This window comes from Herpailurus yagouaroundi, unplaced genomic scaffold (assembly GCF_014898765.1).
Source record: "Herpailurus yagouaroundi ecotype Mexico unplaced genomic scaffold, PumYag 28, whole genome shotgun sequence".
In the NCBI taxonomy this organism is placed as follows: Eukaryota; Metazoa; Chordata; class Mammalia; order Carnivora; family Felidae; genus Herpailurus; species Herpailurus yagouaroundi.
In genome coordinates this window covers 161,691,097-161,696,083 of record NW_024412376.1, presented here as the reverse complement: position 1 = coordinate 161,696,083, position 4,987 = coordinate 161,691,097, and the positions used below count along the sequence as shown (strand labels likewise).

Sequence of the window (4,987 nt, the reverse complement as noted above, 5' to 3'; positions counted from 1 at the left end):
GCAGGCAAAGACATGAAAATCTCTCAGGCATTTCATGACTCTGCATAAACAGGAGCCCCAAGGAAGTGGCTTTTCTGTTGTTTAACATAGTTCAGAACGATCTAGTGACTTCTTTGAGCCTTTGTATGCTCTCTTGTGAAAGCGGGAGAAAGACCTCTGCTCAGAGTCTCCAAGGTCTTACAGGACTGCTAAGATACTCAAATTCGGTGCTCCTCCCATACCTGGGGCACAGGGAGTGGAGACTGCAGAGTCCGAATCCCAATCTCATTATTTTTCTGCAAGGGCTGTGTGACCTTGGGCGAGTTACTAGCGTCTCTGAGACGCGTTGTATCAACTCAAAAGGGGGCGGGGGAGCACCCGACGCCAGGCTCAGGTTCCAGCCACCTAGTGCCCCCTGGCGGCGCTGCGTGCTTTTCAGGCGCCACGGGAGCCCCCCCTCGCAGGAGCGCGCGGTCGGGGAGCCGGGAGCCGCGAGCCGCGAGCCGCGAGCCGCGCACCGGGCATGCGCGGCCGGTAGAGCCCCTCGAGGCAGCCTCGACGCCGCCCCGGGCCAGCCAGCGAGGGCCGGAGCTGTAGTACCGCCGGGGGCCGGTGGCGTCGCTGCGCGGCCGGCCCTGGGGGTCCGGCGCTTGTAGAACTCTACCCGGCGCAGGCGGCTCTGTGCTCACCCGGCGGTTGGCCTGGTAACCTGGGCGTCCCAGCCCGGGGGTGGGGGTCGGGGGGCGATCCCGCTCCTTTGGGGGAGGGGCGGGGCCTGGACTCGCCGAGCTGGCGAGATAACGGGGGACTCCGAGCCTAGTGGCGTGCGCTCTCGCGACCGGCGTTTGCAAAGTTGCCATTTACCCAAAGGCCAGATGCCTGCCTGGGGATCCCGAGGGTGGGGCCGAAGGAGTCCCTGATGATTGACAGCCTCCCACTCTTCGCATTTTCTTAGACTTGCAAGTAAATGGGAGCCGCCGCCTCTGGGCTGTGAGTCCCACCAGGGCATGTGTTCGTGACATGGCTCTTTTGTTCATCACTGACGCACCAGTCTGGGACAGGCCCGGCTTGCAGGACTGCTCAGCGTCCCTTGCCTAGACCAGGGGTAGCCGAAGCCTGATGGGGACAGCACGTCCCCAAAAAAGTTCCCCAGGGAGGTACAAAAGGGAGGACAAAAAGGGAGAGGAGCGCTAGCAACGTTCAAAGCAATTGGACACAGCTTCGGCATCCCAGCTGGGGATCCTTGGAACAAGGTAGGGGAATGTAGGTGGGGTGTACTCTAATTCAAGTCGCTCATGGCTCGGGCTGCGTTCTGGCCGCTTGCAGTGGACGCCTGGGTGTTCCTGAAGGATGGGGGCGGGGCGCGGGGGAAGACCTGGTCGTTCACCGCAGATAGTTCTAGGCTGCTGGGATAGCCTTCTGTCTCACCTCCCTGCTTGCACTCTCATCCAGGCTGAGGCAGCCAGAGTGCTCCTTCCACAAAGCAAGTGGGACGGAGCCACTCCCCAGCAGAAGGGTCCTCGCAGGACCCTCCAATGCCGTCTGACTTGACCTCCCGCAGCGTCTCTTCCTCGCCCCTCCTCACTCCTGTGTTCTGCCACACTGGCGACCTCTGCAGCGCTGAGGCACCGGGTTTCTCTTGTCCCAGGACCCTTGCACATGTTCCCTCTGTCGGGGACATCGCTCATCTTTCTCCTCTCAATTCAAAAACCACCTTCTTAGGGGCCTTTCTAACCCTTTAATCTCCCATGGTCATCACCTCCCCTCGCTCTAGCGCATTCCTGTGTTTTGTTCTTTGTAACAAACTGAAATCATACTTGGGTCTTCTCATTCTCCCACAGGACAAAAGAAGTTATTGGCTTGTCTTGTTCGCATTTATATTCCCAGCGCTGGAGGAGAGGGCCTGGCCCTCAATAGACACCCATGCCCCTTGAGTTTCTATCTTGGTTTGAGTCACCACAGCAGGAAAGCAGACTTGGAATCCCCAGCTGCGCATATTGGCACTTAACTCTTTGTGTACACTTTCATGTCTAAATGTTCTCATCTGGGAAATGATGAGGATAGTAATAGTATCTGAAAATGAGATGAACAGACTTTGTGGAAGAGGCAGGGAGATTCTCAGATGGAGAGCTCTGGGTGATTTAGCTACTGCATCAGTCGGGATGGGCTAGGTTACGCCGAAGCAATATACAACCCCCAAATCTCGTTGGCTTAAAAAGCCGTCGGTTTATTTTTCACTTTACACTTTATGTCCACCATGGATTGCCAAGAACTTGGCTCCTTGACGTCTTTAGTTCAGAAGCCCAGGCTGACAACAGCAGCCACCAACCGATGCTTTGCCAATTGCCCAGGCAAAAAGGAGAGTTCGGCTTAATAGAGTACTCTTAAATGTCCAGCGAGAAGCTCTCAGAAGGAAAGACTCAAGTTTCATGTCTTGCTTGTAGCTAGGTGTGATCATGTCACTGGGCTCTAGTCAATGGGAAAAGTAAATAGAGCTAGAATATGCGTAACATACAGAAGTGTTCTTTTTTTTTAAAAAATATTTATTTATTTATCTTTGAGCGAGACAGAGTGTGAGCAGGGGAGCGGCAGAGAGAGAGAGAGAGAGAGAGAGAGAGAGAGAGAGAGAGGGAATTCCAAGCAGGCTCCATCCTGCCAGCACAAAGCCTGATGCGGGGCTCAAACTCACAAACCTTGCGATCGATCATGACCTGAACCGAAATCAAGAGTCGGATGCTTAACTGACTGAGCCACCCAGGCGCCCCCAGAAAGGTTCTTAAAGAAAGGGCATGCAATTCTTTGTCCCTTCTTCATTCTGCTGGTCTGAATAAAAGGATGAAGAAACAATGCTGGAGCTGGCACAGCCCCTGTGAATCATGTAGCGAATATAACTTACGGAGGAGTAAGTAACAAGGTAGAAGAATGAAGGTGGGTCCCCGAGTATCACAGAACCACCATACCTGCCATCTATCTGTTGCTTCGCCCCCGGCTGAATTTCAAAAGGGAAGTAAACTGCTGTTTTGGATTAACTGCCACAGAAAAAGCTTCTGTGAACCAATCCATGGTTTGGGACAGGAAAGGATGGGAATGGGCCAAGCATGAGCCGACATGGTATGGCAACGGAACAGTAGGTGTTGGATGCTCTGCCAGTTTAAATCAGCAGAAGCAACAACGCCGCGGGAGAAGCCTGCGGAGGAAATAGAAGTAACGTTTCTCTTTCCAACCCAATCGCTTCAAAAATCTTCAGATATGAAGTGAAGGCCAGTGCATCTCCTACTATCAGTGGGAGGCTTCCACTATTTTTATTGTAATCTCAGGGTCAAGGGTGATGTATCTTCTTTTCTTTCTTTACAGCTTTGAGAGCTCTGTGTGCAGATCGTGGTTCCTGAAGGTCAGAGGAACTCCTTCCGAATCAGCTGGTATGTCATTCACTCCCCTGAACATTTCTCCCCAGCAGGATGGCGGTCAGTCTCAAGATTGCTCAAGTAATTAAAAATGACACAAAGGAAAAATTGTGTCCAATATTATAATATTATCCAATTTGGCTTTACATTTATTGGAAATAAAGACGACGTACACTGGGAATGTGTTATTTGCAGGGAAGTGCTTGCAAGTACCTGTCTAGAAAATCTTTTTTTTTTGTCATTTATAAATAAAAATGTGAAAATTATAGACAGCCAGTCATGAAAACTGTTATTGATGGTGCTGCAGAAGGCACTTTGCATTGTGATCTTTATTTTGAACAGATTTGATTCTCAAACCAAAACACAATACCTGGTTTTTAGAATATACTGAATTAACTCCTATAGGATGGAATTCTAGAATTAGAATTGCGGAGCAGAAAGATATATTAACAGAGTTTGCCAAGTTAATTTCGTAAGTGCTGAAGTAATTCCAGTGCCCGTTGTTATTAACAATTTATAGGACCTCCAGCTTGGCTTTCTGTCTTCTGGCCCCCCTACTAGGACTGAGTGTAACATTCTTCTCAACTCTTTGCCACCTGTTGGGTGAAAAACATGTTAACTCATTGTTACTTTAATTGCTACTTCCCTAATAATTGTGAAGTTGAGCTCTTTTTTTCATTTGTCCATGAAAATCAGGATTTCCCCTTCTATAAAATGGTATTTTTATTCTTTGACTATTTTTCAATTGGACTATTTGTTCTTATATTATCAATTTACGGGAGTTCATTGAAGTGCCATGTCTAGGAATCTTTTATCCGACATATGTGCTTCAAAGATTTTTCGTAATCTGTGCTTTCTGATGTTGCTTATTGTCTTTTCTTGTCATGGTTTAAATATTTACATAGTCAAATGTTTCATTTCCCTTTGTTGTTGTTGTTGTTGTTTTTGATTGTCCCGGCTTGCTTAAGACATCCCCCAAACACACACACCACTGTCACAAATGCCAAGAACATACACATATTGTCATAGATTTTCTTCTAAGTAGTTATTCAATGCTTTTTAAAGATTTAATTTTCATGGAATTATTTCTTTATGTACGTATGTATTATTTTTTATGTATCTACCTTTTCCTCCCTGTTTGACAGGCAGCTTTGGATGGAACAATCTGTGTTTAAATAAACCTCCCTTTCTCCACTGATTTGTCATGGCACCTTTGCCGCACCTTAAGTTTCCTATTTGTGAATTTCTAGTATGTTTCAGTTACAGTGGCTTTATGTTAAAAAAAAAAAAGAAAAAAACAAATCTGACGAGGCAACATTGCCTCCTCACCCCTTCCCCATTAGGTATTATTTTTCAATAGAGGGTTCTTAGGTATTTTTTGACATTTATCCTCTACATGAAATGCAAGGGATTTTTGATGGTTGTCGTTTGTTGTTGTTCTGTTTTTTGTCTTTTGTTTTCTTTTTTTTTGTACCTTTTATGCTGGTCCTAAGGGGTACAGAATTGGACCGATTTGGTCAAGCATCCTGTTCAATGACGGGAGCATCAAACCCCGCATGTTCATGGTGGCTGGCCTTTCCCAGCACTCCCAGAAAGTGACCGTT

General features: G+C 48.0%; 1 long non-coding RNA gene across 1 annotated transcript in view; it reads left to right on the top strand.

Annotated features, from left to right (window-relative positions):
• LOC121038376 (uncharacterized) overlaps positions 1-4,581 on the top strand; it is a 7,607-nt gene extending 3,026 nt beyond the window's left edge. The window contains exon 2 of the long non-coding RNA XR_005794335.1: positions 3,334-4,581. This is a non-coding gene — a long non-coding RNA (uncharacterized LOC121038376). The remainder of the gene's footprint in view (positions 1-3,333) is intronic.
• Positions 4,582-4,987: the final 406 nt, after the last annotated feature.